Below are 15,837 nucleotides of genomic sequence, written 5' to 3'. Positions count from 1 at the left end.
CCATTATTTCAGCCTCATCATTCATCATATACAAATTGCTGGATTGTTTAGGGATTAAATGAAATAATGAGGTAAGAATTCAGGATTGAACTAATATCCTACAACCACCGACAAAAAAAAAAATTGTATTTAAGGACCATTTTTATCCAACTTCAATGCCCTCAATAGCTTCTTCATCTTATCGAGCAGCTGGGATTACACTTGAAGCTTAAAGAGCTCAACAGGCAAATATTTTCCTGGCTTTGCCCATAGGGAGAAATCACCATCAACCCCCAAATCCTAAAGCAAACCACACCTAACCAACATAGCGAAAGAATCAGGAATATACCGTCTGCATGCTGAATCTAATAGCCACATCTTCCTGAAATGCAGCGTCAAAAACTATCATTATTAAGTATGTCCCTTCCCACGTTTAACTTTGGCCACTGGACAAATGCAAGACACCGTAGGACACGACTTTGTCAATCCCATTATCCATACACGTCAGTGGGCTCTTCTTTTCGACTCAGGTTGATTTTCCTTTCAGTTAATCCTGGGACTCTCTAGAATCCTAGTTCTGTGATGAACATATTTATCTACACCTTCTTCACGCAGTGTTTCCTCAAGCCTCCTCACACTAACCAAAACCAAGCCAGGGCATAGCCTCCCTGGAGACCAGCCAAGTACCGCCTCTTCACACTCATACACCTTGGTTCTGTTACGTCCGAGAGCAAAAGGCACTTTGGCACTCTCTTAGCTCACCATTGCTGCCTCTCCATGTATTAACTTTTTTTCTTGAGTGCAAAATCTTTCTTCATTTGATGTGTGATTTTTGGTACCAATTTTTTTTTTTCTGCTGTCACCCAGTGACCTTCTGATTATTTCTGTTTGTTGGACATTTGGTAAAATGGCTCATGATTTTCTTTTCCATTACAACCCTTGCCACCATCATAGAAATCTTCAACTTTTGCATGAACAGCCTCCAAGATTCTTACGAATACGCGCCATAATTGAAAGTTCTAGAACAATGCTATTTTCTGGCAACTACCAATAAGAGTATGGAACTTTAAAGCAAAAATCATATACAAAGAAAGGAGATTACTTTTTCTTCTTTTAATATTGCCAAAGAGACTACCTTAGCTCTATAAAACTGCCCCACAGCTGGACTGTACGTGTGTAAGGTGCACGTAGCAAGGAGTAAGCTTTTTTAAGGTAACCATCTATGTGGAAACAGGTGAAGAAACAAAAGGATTAGTATAAGGTAAGAGGACACGTGGATTTTAGAAAAAGCCATAAACAGTTTTCAAAAACAAACCCCTGTCAATGTATGGATGTATATCAAAACCCATAAATGAGCACAGTGTGCATGTGCGCTCCCTCTTGCCAGGTGCAGGGGATAAGGGAAATGGTTCTTTGCCAGGCCCTGGGGATCCTCTTCCTCCTCATCTGGTGCTGCCATCTGCTGACCTCTTCTGCATCTCACACTTTCTATGTCCCGTATTAGATCGGAACCAAGGTTATTAATTTTAATAGCAGAAAATTCTCACACTCCCTGGAGAGAGCTGCCTTACATTCACATTCTTTGGAGGCTTTATCAGTGGTATTTCTATAACCTGTAGCTACTCCATTGTCTGCACAATTCTGGGATTTAAGAAGATTTGCTCTTCTTGCAACAGCTCTGAAAAATGCCAGCCACAGCCACTTATTGCCTGGGAATGGCCTTTCCGCTCTGCACGCTCTCTTCTCTGTGCCTTTTGACTCTCTCTGGGCCCCTCTGAACTGTGCGAGGGCGTAAGAGGCTAGCTTATTAAGCCTTCTGGCAGGAAGAGGGCAGTTTGGTCCATTTCTGTTCAACAAAATGTTATTGGAGCTTCCTATTTGAGTCCCACCTCACAAAGATCCCTTTCTGCACAGAAAACGTGGAGCCCTGATTACTTGATTGCAACACCCGATATTACTTCCAGCCTCCCTTACCCAGGTTGTACCGCTTAGCTGTTTGTGCTTTCTGGAGACTCTAGGTAGAAATGCTTCTGTGGAGGGAAAAAAAAAATACCACAGTCTTAGAGTACTTTTCTGGATGATTTAGAAGAGCAAAATCTGACTTTTTAAGTTATGTGTATGTTTGAATCACTAAAATACTAAAATATCCTTTCAAAAATCACATGGTTTAGTCCACATGCGTTCTTAAAAATATTTTACCCCCCACCCCCACCCCCTGGTGAGTTTAGGGCAGATTTTCAAATCTGTTCATGGAGAACCATGAACGCAAAGGATGGCTGGGACCCGTGCATTTCCAGGTACAATCTGGGTCCTGCTTCATCCTATCATTCCTGGGTCCCCCTCCAGATCCACTGATCACAAATGCTGTGGAGAGAGGCCTGAGAATCTGCATTTGCAACCTGCTAATTAGGCGCTCCTTAGGCATGAAGTTGAAAATCAATGTGCACATGGAGGCTGCATTAGTTAGCTCTATGCTGGCTATGCATGAGCATCCTCTGCAGAGCTTTTAAAAAATACAAATGCCTGTCCCAGACCCCAGACCCATAGTGACTCAGAGTCTTCACAACTAAAGCTTCCGAAAGCTTCTGATAGAGAGCTCAAGAATGTCTGCATTAGGCAGATACAGATTTTATTGATTGACAATAACAGCTGTTATTATTAAATACATGCTAAGCAGACACCTAGGTGGCTCAGGTCACAATTCCCGGGTCCTGGGATAGAGCCATGCACAGGGGCTCCTTGCTCTGTGGGGAGCCTGCTTCTCCTTCTGCCTGCCACCCCCCTGCTTCTTCTCTCTCTCTCTCTCTCTCTCTCTCTGTCAAATAAATAAACAAAACCTGGGGATCGCTGGGTGGTTCAGCAGTTTGGCGCCTGCCTTCAGCTCAGGGTGTGATCCTGGAGTCCCAGGATCGAGTCCCATGTCAGGCTCCCTGCAGGGAGCCTGCTTCTCTGTCTGCCTCTCTCTATCTCTGTGTGTCTTTCATGAATAAATAAATAAAAACAAATAAATAAATAAAATCTTTTAAAAATAAATAAATAAATAAATGAATACATGATAAGCAAAGTGCCTAGCACTTAATCCTCACCACAACGCTGTGAGTTTGGCAGTACGATTACACATTCACTATTGTTGCTGTTTTTCAACACGTAGCTTGGAGAGCCTGAAGGATTCACACAGTGAGGGAGTTGTAGGAATGGGATTGGAATGTGTTCAGTCTGACTCTTAAGGGCTGGCCTGCTCTTCTGGACTATCACACCGGGCCAGGCCTCCTGCTATCAGTTTGTTTGCTTTTAATTTAATGTATTTATTTGCTGCTATCAGTTTTTTACAGCTGCCATTTTAGATGTTAGTACAGATTTTCTTTCCTCGGTCTGCTTTTCTCCTTTCTGGTTTCAAAATTAGCCCGATCTTTCTCTGTTGTGGCTCTTCAGCTTTCCTTTGTAATTGTTGATGTAGAATGAATTCCCTGAGCTACCTAACTAGTATGCTGCTCGTGCCCAGAGCGTTTTATGAGAGAAGGAGTCTTAACTATAATGTTTCATGGCTTAGCTTATTGCTAGAGAAATGGTCTTCACCTGCAATAGAAATATTTCGATTATTACATTTAGTCCAATACACCAGGCGAGATGCTTCACATGTGCTCCTTTAACAAAGTTCTCTAACTCTGGTTTACCTGTTATCCTATATTGTTGTAATGATATAGTTAGACTGTTTTACCAGACTATGAACTTTCTGAGAAAGGAGGTGGTGTCTCTTATTTCCACATGCCCAAGGATGGTAGACTGAAGGAAGGCCATCAGAATAAGGCATTGAGAAGCCAATAGGGAGGCCTGGGTGGCTCAGTGGTTGAGCGTGTGCCTTTGGCTCAGGGTGTGATCCCGGGGTCCTGGGATCGAGTCCTGCATCAGGCTTCATCTGGGGAGCCTGCTTCTCCCTCTGTCTATGTCTCTGCCTTTCTCTGGGTGTCACTCATGAATGAATGAATGAATGAATAAATAAATAAATAAATAAATAAATAAATAAATAAATAAATAAATAAATAAATTCTTAAAAAAAAGAAGCAAATAGTTCTGTGTACCACTTATACCACCATACTTCCACCGTATGTATGTATACACATGACTTAATTTTGCAGAGCTCTGACTCCTTTGTTTGTAGCAGGAATAATAATGTCTATCTGTTGTGCTTATTCAAGAGAGGTAAGAGGGATAATAAATAATAAATAGCTTTGCTAACAACATAGCATAGTATGCTAGAAAGTGACGGGTACAATAGAAATGAAAACTGTGGGGCATACAGGGTGTAATCAGTTGTGACAAGGAGAATGAGTTAGAATAACATAGGATGGTCAGGTTAGAACTCAGTAAGATAGTAATATTTGAACAAAGCTTGAGGAAATGATGAAATTAGCACATGGATACCTGAGAAAGGAGTATTGTAAGCAGAGGGAAGAGTCAGTGCAAAGACACTAAGGCAGAAGTGTGCCTGGTAATGTTTTAGGAATAACTGGAAGCCAATGTGGTTAGAGCAGAGTAAGAGAGAAGTCAGAAGATCAGTGATTCTCAAACTTTAATGTGCATAAGAATTGTCTGGCATGAGGAATGAGATTTTACATTTCTAACATGCCCCCAGGTAATAACAATGCTGTAGGCCCATGGCCTAGGCTTTGAGTAGCAAGGATTTAGATGACTCTCACTCTGAAGAGTGAGAAGGCAATCAAATTGTGGAAGTATGATATTATCGTGACATGGTAGTAAGCACTCAGTTGAGGCTGGAGTCATGCATTTAACGCAGTGTGGTTATGTGTTTTCTTCAGTCACATTCAGCTATACAGAGACAGGCGTGAAGCTGGCAAAGAGTTGGGTTTAACTAAGATGGTAGGGGATCCCTGGGTGGCTCAGCGGTTTTGCGCCTGCCTTTGGCCCAGGGCGTGATCCTGGAGTCCTGGGATCGAGTCCCGCGTCGGGCTCCCTGCATGGAGCCTGCTTCTCCATCTGCCTGTGTCTTTGCCTCTCTCTATGTCTATCATAAATAAATAAATCTTTTAAAAAAATAATAACTAAGATGGTAGTTTTGCCCTGATGAAGGGAGAGAACCCAATGGAATCAAGCGTGTATACAGGAGTTGGTATAGTGATTAACCACAGGATTTAATATGGGTAATGACATAGCCTGGGGTAGTTGGTGGGAAGTCAGGCAGGCCTTGTGGCACTTCACACTTAATAGGAGATGGTCTTAAGCCATAGATACCAAACATGTGATCTCACCCTTCATAGGGTCAATGGTTCCTGCGATGGGTGGTTTCAACAGTTTAATGGAGACAGAGCCCTTTCAAAACCACTTGCACTGAAGTGTCAGTGATGTCAGGAAGTCTGTAGTGATGATGCATAGATGCTGCCTAATGCTCCCCACACACACAGTAATACGCTATCCTGTTAAGAAATGAACATTTGAGCTTTAGAAAGTATCTCATGCTGCCTTTTTATTTTACCTTGCTCATCACTGTTTCAGTATCTGCTGTCCATAACCTTCAATTGAAGGTTTGTTTATATGTAATCATGACAGCAGGTAAATCCGTGGCTGACTCTTTAAAACTTACTTAGCCACCATTGCAAAGACTTCCTGCTTATCCAAAAGGAAATCCCAAGTGCTGCTGAGTTATAAACTATTACACAGAACTCTTTTCTCCTTTGCTTTATATCTCAGTTTACTTGTTTTTCACCTTGCTGTCTTGTTTCAATGCTGGGATCCATTCTAGTTTTGATTTTGGCCTCTAATTCTAGGAGATTGAACATTTTTCCTAATCTTCCACTCATCTTTAGCATCTAGACCTTTTCTACTGAAGATTTTTCTGGGTTAGTTTGTCCCTCAGGCCTTATTATTACATTGTTTTTAATTAGGATTCCCTGAATCAGTTACAGACCCCTCCTCTCCTAATTCTCATTTTCCTTAACATCAGTAAGAGAAAAGATCCTATTAATTCCCATTGCTCTCTCCCTTCTTTCTTCTTTTCTCCCTTTTAATCTCGTTATTTCCTTTTACATAATACATGCTACCCTTTCTCTCTCTCACACACACACACACACACAAATCTCATTTTGCCTAGACTTTAATCTTCCTCTTTTCCTGTTGAAGAACTAATCAATTACAACATGAGGCTGTAATGTTCAATCCTCATTTTATCCAGGCTTGTTCATTTGTTTATTTCAAGTGTCTACAGGAAACAAGTCTCCATGATAGAAAGGAAATGGGCAGAGGTGATGCTGTGTGTGCATGTTTTCTCCAGTTGTCTTCAGATTTGGACCAAAGCCTGAGGTTTTAGGATGCCTGGTCTCCAGATAGCCAAGCTTTACTGTAATAAGCAAATTGTACATAGAGATTAACTCTAATAGCTACATCGGGAAATAACATTAACTCTGCAATTAAGACAAAAACTTTATATACACGGAAATGGAAGGGTTCTTTATGGAATCATAACCATTTTTACAACTGGATGGCACTGAGAGATCTTTCAGATAAATCCTGAAATGAGAGAAATTAAATATGTTCTTATCTATATATGCGATCACCTCCATCACTTGGAGGAAACTTACTATAAGCCATACTGGAATGAAACATGAGTTTCATGAATTCACATGTGTCTATTGATAAGGCCTTAAAACATTTACATCTGACTCTTTTGTTTCCATAACACTTGATTCCCATCTTTATTACTCTGCTTCATAAGGTTGTGTTGAGGATGGAATAAGTAAATATGTAGCCCAGAGGAAGCTCTGTATAAGTCTCTGATATTATTCCTCATCATTAGAAAGGACAGTATCTTGGAAAGGGAATATGAAGATTCTATTCCGGCCATTGCAAAAGAGTATCTTTAGTGATTTATCCATTAGTGTCCAGAATTTAGTCATTATTTCCTTTTTGAAAGGTTGATCATCTCCCCCTGATTACATCGATATTGCCCAGTTTCTGGATCTAACAAGGGTGGCAAACACACTTTGGAGTACAGTAAGTTGGCCCATACCACCAATCCTGCAAGGCCACTTGCCTGATGATTGTGTCCATGCTAAAGCTCTTCCATTTAACACACATTTCTTGTTCACTTGCCTGCTTTCTTCATTAGATTCTGAGTTCCCCAGGACAGGAACCAAATGTATTTATGTAGGTGTTACCACTAGGCAGGCGTGTTCTTCTTATATCCGAATAGAATTTGAATGTTGTGCTGAAATATAAACATCTTGAAGTCAAGGTTTATATCTCATTTATATTCGCAGTGCTAGTTTGTAGTGTAATGCCCAGTTCACAGCAGGCAGTAAGTGGATGTTGGTTGCACCTAACTAAATAAATGTTGAGGTTCTCTTATGATAAATCTAAACAATTTTCAAGATGTAATATCAGGGTCTCATAGTGCTCAGTTGATGAAGGCTCATTGGCACAATAGCTCACAGAAAGGAGCTAAGTTCATCTTTTTCTTTTTAAATAAAATCAAAACCATTATACACAGATGTCCGTTATTTCATCTTAACAATTAAAAAGAGGGACACCTAAATGGCTCAGTCAGGTAGCCAACTCTTAATTTTGGATCAGATAATGATCTCTTCCTCTTCCACTGCCATCCCTCCCTCCCTAAAAAAATAATAATCAAATTAAAATTAAAAATATAGAAATGAAATATGTTTTGCAACTTTTTTTAAGAACAAAAATTTTCTTACTTGTTTCTACAACAATAAAATGGCTTTTACATGTCAATGATTCCCTAAGAAAATAAAAGTAAGGATAATCAAATGATATTTTACAAACCTTTAGTGAGTGTTGGAGCACCAACCTACCCAAAGCAAGGTCTGCTTGTTTCATAGTTTCTGTGCAGAACTGTGTTTTTGCACAGGGAGGAAGGACTGGTCATTTTTTAAATTGATTACTGTTTCACACCATAGATTTTTTTTAAGATTTTTTTTTTATTATTTGAGAGAGAGGGAGAGAATATATGAAACAAGGAGAGCTTGCTTTGACATGTTGTCCCAAATAAAAGATACTATGATAGAATGATGGTTCCTCCGAGGATGTCCACATCCTCATCCCAGAACCCTACTTGGAAAAAAGAAAATGCAGACGTGATTCAGTAAAGGATCTTCAAATGGAGAGATTATCCAAATGGATCCAATGTAATTACAAGGGTCCTTATACAGGAAAGAGAGAGAAGAGTCAGAGTTAGAGAAGCAGATATAACAACAGAAGCTGAAGTCAAATTGATGCAGCCATGAGCCAATGAATGCAGGCAGCTTGTTAGAAGATAGACAAAGAAATAACAGATTCTCCTCTAGAGCTTTGAGGAAAAAAAACATAGCTCTTCTGACACCTTGATTTTAGCCACAAAAGACCCATTTCAGATTTCTGATCCCCAGAAGTGTAAGAAAATAAATTTGTGTTAACTTTAAACCACCAAATTTGTGGTAATTTGTTACAGCAGCAATAGGAAATTAACACAGATACTATAATCAAAATTCAGTTTTTGGTGAAAATGTAAAACTAGGCTTCTGGGTCCTGAGAGGCCCCAAGAAGTCCAGGCAAAATGGGAATATTGAAGTGACCTTACTCATAGGATGGACCACACAGGGCATCCTAAAATCAAAGTTCACAAGGGGCTAAAAAGGTGCTAAGGACACATGGTCTCCTAGAAGTAGTCCAAGAGGTATGTGTGAGAAAAGAAAATGGGACATTTAACTTCAAAATTCGCCCAAGTGTGTGATTCTTGGCAACAGTTATATACAATTTTTCCAAGAAATAAGGAGGAAAATGACTATTTATCAGCTAGAATCTGACTTTATATCATATAGTTTAACCCACAAACATTTTGTATCTAGTATTTAATTATTGCTCATCAACCCCCATCTTGGTTTGTCTCGAACAATGCATTCCCACTTTATCCTAAAGTTACTCCGTCCTGATTTGACCCAAGTTCAGATGAGCACATAAAATAGAGCAGAATTGCACAGTTAGGATTTAGCAGGTCAAATATCTCAGGGAAAACAACAAAAGATCTTGAATTTTACTTTCAAAGAAATATGTGTGAATGAATATGCCCAAATGATAGTGTATCAACCTAAGCCTATGTCCTTTGTTATTGACTTTTCATATATAATTACTTTTGCCTTTACCTATGTAAAATACAGTGATTAAAAGTATATCTTTGAGTCAATCAACTTTGACCAATACCTTGCTTATCTGCCCTTCCAGTTACTTAACACATCTGTGCTTTAGTTCCATCGTCTATAAAGTAGTGCTAATGATAGCATCCAGCTCAACATGTTGTTGAAAGGATTTAATGGAAAAAATAGATTTAAGACACTCAGTAGGGTTTAACTAAAACTCAATTAAAGGTAGGTAATATTAGTTTTATTATTATTATTATTATTAAACTAATTCATTCACATCTAACAACTATTCACTATATTCTAGAAATCAATTTGCTAAACAAAAATGTGTACGATACATTTTATCATAGGAGCTTAAGCTATAAACTAAACATTATGATACTAACCTCTGACAGGTCTTTCTTGCCTTTAATCTAATTACCTGTCCAGGTACAAAACAAAACAACAACACCAAAAGAATATTTAGAGTGTTTGAATGTTCTCTTTGGAAAATTGTGAGGTGTTTTTTTTAAGTTCAAACATATTTTCTTTCTATCCTTTCATCAGTTATTTGGTGATTTGCCAATATGAACCTCATAAGAAATGCACTAGATAGACTTATTTCCTAACTAGTCTGCATTTTTTATGGGCCATTTTTTATACTTCTAACACTATATGCATGGATAATACTGCAGGTTGCTCTCCCCAATTAAACTGTTCCTTGATGAAAGACACCATCTTATTTATCTTGAAATATAGTATATATTAGGTGCTCCACATGCTATGTGATTGAGTAAATGAATGAGAATTATTTAAAAAATAAAAGTCAGTTACTGTATTCTGAGCCCTAATTGCACCTAATTCCTCAATGGTGAATCTATGATTTAAGTTCTCCAGACTAACCAATAATAGATTTTGCATTTTCTATTACCTTCCCAGTAAAAGATATGTCAAGGGTACTGACCTATGGCTTAGGGCTAGACTAACATATTGCTTACTGCAAGTAATATATAGAAATTAACTGAGAATCAAGAATTCTGATTTTATTTTTCTTGTTAGCTCACTATATGTTAAGACTACAGGCAATCAATATTTTAATCATTCCCACCATAAAAAGTAAAGTAATAGGTTTTTTCGGAAAAGGGCCTATCTCATCCCTCTTTTCAAATAACTTGACCCTTCACCCCCCACCAATTCTGATAGGTCAGATTTGACTGGATTGCTGTTCATCATTTTGAATGGTCATACTGTGGCTTAACAGGGAATAAATCATACTCTAAAGCTGATAGACTTTCAATACACAACCCAGTGAAAAAAGGATACATTTTCACAAATTACACTGTAAAACTGTTGGGCTATAGTTTCCAGGGACATGACTTATGTAAGTAAATGTATGCATATTACAAAGAAAATTAACCAAAAACTATCATAATCTATTGTCCAGTGCCTATTAAAACACTTCATCATGAAATGTCTGTGTACAATAATTTATCTTTATAGGATTTTACAAAAAGCCCTGGGGCCAAAATATTTCAAAATAGAATTATCAGGACACCCGGGTGGCTCAGTGATTGAGCATCCGCCTTCAGCTCAGGTTGTGATCCCAGGTCCCCGGATCGAGTCCCGCAGGGAGCCTGCTTCTCCCTCTGCCTATATCTCTGCCTCTCTCTCTGTGTCTCTCATGAATAAATAAAATCTTAAAAAAAAAATAGAATTATCAATGACCAATACAAGTCTATTTTATTTAATCACCCAATCTGTAAATTGCTGTGTTGGAGAATCAGCAAGCATGCAACAAACTTGCTAAGTAGAGAGATTGGAAAGTGAAAACCTTTGGGTAAGGATCTCCATTTGGATAGAGAAGAAAGAAACTATGGTTGTTAGCAGCAAAACACATAAAACTGCACGTGGTCGGCTGCATAATAGACGTTAAGAATGCCAGCTATTTAAATAACAACTTTGAAAGCATCTTAAAAGGCAGCGGAAATAAAAAACTGTTTCCTCCTTTGACAACTACCTAGACCACACTTTTCTTGTAAAAACAGTAGAGGATATGCCGCCAACTAAAATGAAAGCTTTGTTTCTCCTCTTTCGCATATGGCCTCTCAATTGATGTATAAAATATTTTGGGAAACAAAGCATAAAAGAGTCAAAATTACCAGGTTGATTTTGCTCTCAAAAACAGTTTTCTTCCACTTTTTGTGTAGTCTGCCAAGCTCATCATACTTTTGGCAGATGTAAGGCACCTCTTTTGAATCCGTTTCATGAAGCTGGTTAACGCTACTAGCAGCCACTGTTACCTGGCAATACACAGCCGAGGTTTTTATTATTTCTATTAATCAATGAGGTGAACTGACATTTAGAATGTGCATATAACTGGTGACTTTCCCCCTGTAATCAAAAGATTTTAAAGGTATTTGGAAGATGTTTAAGAAGGACCCTGATTCGTTAAGAGTCAAGGATTTAGAATCAAAATATCTTAATTGTTTCAGTGTATTACAAAGGACAAGCTTTCCCTGTAAAAAAAATAGGTAAGAAATTATTTTTTTTTTACCTTTGAGTTCCATGTATGTCCTCTTCCTTCTCCTTATTCCCCCCTCTTCCTTGTCTCTCTCTTACTCTCTTTCTTGCCAAAATCCTTTAAAATTTAAAATTCCTTAGCTTGCGGGCTACATCTGGCCCACAGGTGTCATTTGCTGACGCCTGAATTAATTCATTCAGCGACTCTTAAGTGATAAGGCCACCACCCTCATGAAACCAGCTGAAGCAGATGAATGAAAAAGTAGTCGGAGCGCAATGTGTGTGGTGCTGCGATGTTGTATGGTTTGCCACACTCAACCCAGACATTGAAAGTGAGACAATTTGTGATAAAATGGGTTAGTAGAGGAGGTGGAGATTAGAAGTAAAAAATTTCTAGGGAGAGAGAACAACCTGTCCAAAGTCCTAAAACAGAAAGACGGAGTTGGTATAATTGAGGAATTACATGATTGTACATGACTTAGAATTGTGAGAACATCGGGGAGGAGGGTGGGAGAGCCTTGGAGACAGAGCTTGCGATTATAAGCCGTGTTGAGTTTAATCAAGAAGCCAATGGGAAGGCATTAAAACAATTTAATAGCAATATAAAGTGAGAAGATTTGGATTTTAAAAATAGCCCTTTGGTTGCAAAGAGGGGATGAAGTTGGAGAAATTCAAAACAGGAGGGAGATCACCACTTAGGAAACAGTGGCGGTGAGACATGGAAAAGTGTAAGTAAAATTGAGTAACCAAATGTGGAAGGACTCAGGTTAAAATCCCATTTTAAAGTCACTCACTCTCTTGGCATCTGAAAAACCTGAACTAATGATATTTCCTACCTATTTATCTTAGAAAGTTTTTGTGAAGCTTAAGTGAAATGATGTTTATAAAATGACTTAGCAACTCTCAAGCGCTGTACTTTTCATTATTAGGATTATTTAAGTTAAAATTTTTACACACAATAACCTTGATAAAATTATACCTCGAATAACATTCAAGGAGGAATGGATATTTGCAAACCCTATTTTATCTTTTCACCTAAATGTAGAGGCTCAGAATTTGCTCCAGCAAATCCTCCTGGTGGTTTGGGGTCTATCATAAGCGGATTCTAGATATCTAGCCCCCTTGTAGCCTCCCTAAGTTTACTTTAGAACTGGAAAACCTGCAAATTAATGATTATCTAAAAGTATACCCCAGAATTGCTAAGGAACACTGCCTTTGTTCAGATTAGAAAAGAAATATCATAACTGTTTAGTATAAACCTCCAGGGTATCCAAAGAGAGCAAAGAATGGAACTTCTTTGTTTGGAACAAGCAGAGATTATTTTTTTCCTTCGGAGAGATAAGGGGAAAGGAAGGTGAGGAGGAAATAGGGGGCAGTGAAGAGAGGGACCTAGGAAGTAACTCCTGCATGGGGAAGCAGCCAGGAGAGGAACCCACAGAACTACAGAAATTTCAATCTTACGGTGTTGACTGCATGAGAGACAGAGACTACTCCACCTTTTCCCATTACTCAGCTTCTTCCACACATCAGAAATACCTTAGTCATGCCATATTTGTGGATATTTTGTGAGAAGCGGATGTTGTAGTTAATGATTGTGGTTGTGGGCAGAAATAGGCAAGGGAGTTGCATTTTTAAGAGAGAAGAGTGTGGGGATCCCTGGGTGGCACAGCGGTTTAGCGCCTGCCTTTGGCCCAGGACGCGATCCTGGAGACCCGGGATCGAACCCCACGTCGGGCTCCCGGTGCATGGAGCCTGCTTCTCCCTCTGCCTGTGTCTCTGCCTCTCCTTCTGCCTGTGTCTCTGCCTCTCTCTCTCTTTGTGTGACTATCATAAATAAATAAAAAATTTAAAAAAAAAAAAAAAAAGAGAGAAGAGTGTGGAAATAGGAGGTCCAGTAATAGAGGAGGAGATCATGAGAATTCAAATCCCCTGCATATCTGAAGAAAGTTCGAGAGAGTTTTGGATTTGGATAAGTCATGGAGATCAATTGAGGTCTTATAGACAGTTCATAGAACTCCAAGGAGCAGAGGGCTTCTCACCTGATGCTTTGGTTGCAGATTATTATGGATTATCAGGAAGCCTTGTTTCAGGTGACCAACTCTACAGCTAAAAATGTTTGCAACCACCTACTGATGTGGAGCGTTTAACGATAACCAGCTACTAACGCCACTGAATTATGAGAGTATATATTCTTCATACTTAGTAGTAGTAGTACCATCTATTAAATATCTAGATAAACTTCAAGTTTCCTGTGAGCCTATGCTTTGTTTTTGAAAATTCTCTATTTTATCTCTTTCTTCATATATAAAAGTGTAAAATATGAGAAATATATGGATTTCTTTCCATATAATCATTTGAATACTACAAATATGAAGCAACATTTATATGACTTCTGGGAAGAAGATATTAGTTTATTCACTGTATTGATGGAGCAATGAAATGAATAAAATATTAATAGCTAATGTAACTCAGTGATGTTCTAAGAAGTAGTAAGCTTCGTAGCCCTTTCTTGCACACTGGAACTACAAACCATCTTTAGCGCATAGAAGATAGAACACTGGACTAAACCCATGGTTTAATTACCAGGTCTATGAATAGGAAGCTCTGGGGCCCTGAATAAGTCGATTTGCTTCTCTGAGTCTCTGTTTTTCATCTGTAAGATGGATTGTTGAATATAATGATTTTTAAATATTACGATTCTAAAATTGTATTTCTTTTGTGAATTACAATGGAAAGACCAGAAATCTGCTATGTGTTTATACTGTTGTCATCGTGACAGTCAGAAATTTCTCTCAGCATCTCAGAAATTCATCGTTATATAGATGGAATCACTTATTAACCCTTGCAACTCTTAAGATTATAAAATAACAGAGTTGCAAGGGATCTCGGAGTGCATTCCATTAAAATTCTACTTTGGTACCATATGATCAATATATTTCAAAGTTGTCTTAATTCTAGAACATCTCCCATGACAGAGAATTCATTAATAATGACATCTATGTGCCTATTTGCTGTAACAGGTCCTATGACTTGTTCGAGACATTTGTTTTGATGTCAGTTTAAGATGATAACCGTTAGAGACTTTACCGTAAAGATAATGAAATGCTCCTCTCCTTCTTGCTCTGTGATTATAGATCCAAAAAAGGGTGCTGTTTTCTCTTTTTTCTCCAGTTCATTATCTACCCTGTTATTTTCCTTTTATTTCTGATTTTCACACATGCACACACACACACACACACACACACAGATTCTTCCCAACAAATAGATAGAAGAAATATCGTGCCCCAGTAAGTAGATCAGTGAGGTCATATAATGCTAATATGGAAGGAGCTGGCTTCTCTCCATCTATACATAACAATGCATGGGCAGTCAGAGCGAGATTCATGCTCTTTAATTTTTTGTCACTTCTAATGCAGTAGCAGATCAAAAACAGGAATAGGCATTTTGGTTTTAAGATGACATTGACACATCGTAGGCATTTGTCTTAAGAAAAATTTGTAAATAACATGCTCTTACCTTGACATGGATGGTATTTTGAATACCAAACAGCCCTTTTTTGAGTACAGATTTGCAGCCTTTATTCCTGAAAATATTTCAATAACTATAACTAAATAAAAGGCTCAAAGCTCAATATGCTCTCTTTCTCTCTCTCTTTCACTAACAGAAAAATGTTGAAAGTGGACTCATAGTTCAATATGAGAGAGGTGCCAAATGAGTGAAAGAACCAGTTACAGAGAAGAAACAGTAGAGCCTGGGCAAGTTGCCTAAAGGAGCACTTAGGTTGACCTTCATATTGGAATTGAAAATGTGAATTATTTTCTCTTCATTTTTTTTCTTCTGGATTCTAACAATAAAGACAGTCTTTAAACTTGTGTTGTTTCGTGTTCTTTTATCAAGGCAGAAAAAGGCAACAAGAGAGCAGGCTTTCATGTCAGAAAGCCCAGCACTTGAATCCAAGTACCACTACTAGTTATATGATCCTTCTGAATATACTTAATCAGTTTAATTTCCGTTTTCTCATTGAGAAATTAATTATGAAAATAATTCTCTTATATGGTATTATGAGAATTAAACAAGAAAATTACCTATAAATGTTATGCTATGTACCTTGTACAAAGGCTTTTTTTAATAAAACATATCTATTATTGTTATTTGAATATACTGAGTACATATATTGAATTTGCGCATATATATTAAGGAGCCACTAAAT

The 15,837-nt window shown here is 38.2% G+C and overlaps 1 long non-coding RNA gene across 1 annotated transcript; it reads left to right on the top strand.

The window, feature by feature from the left end:
* Positions 1-1,018: 1,018 nt before the first annotated feature.
* Positions 1,019-15,499, top strand: LOC140622464 (uncharacterized). The gene is made up of 2 exons (XR_012022230.1): positions 1,019-1,240; positions 15,292-15,499. It is a non-coding gene; the product is annotated as an uncharacterized lncRNA (long non-coding RNA).
* Positions 15,500-15,837: the final 338 nt, after the last annotated feature.

This window comes from Canis lupus, chromosome 31, assembly GCF_048164855.1.
Source record: "Canis lupus baileyi chromosome 31, mCanLup2.hap1, whole genome shotgun sequence".
Lineage (NCBI taxonomy): Eukaryota > Metazoa > Chordata > Mammalia > Carnivora > Canidae > Canis > Canis lupus.
Note: the sequence above shows the minus strand (reverse complement) of the source record. Positions and strands in the feature narration are given on the sequence as shown.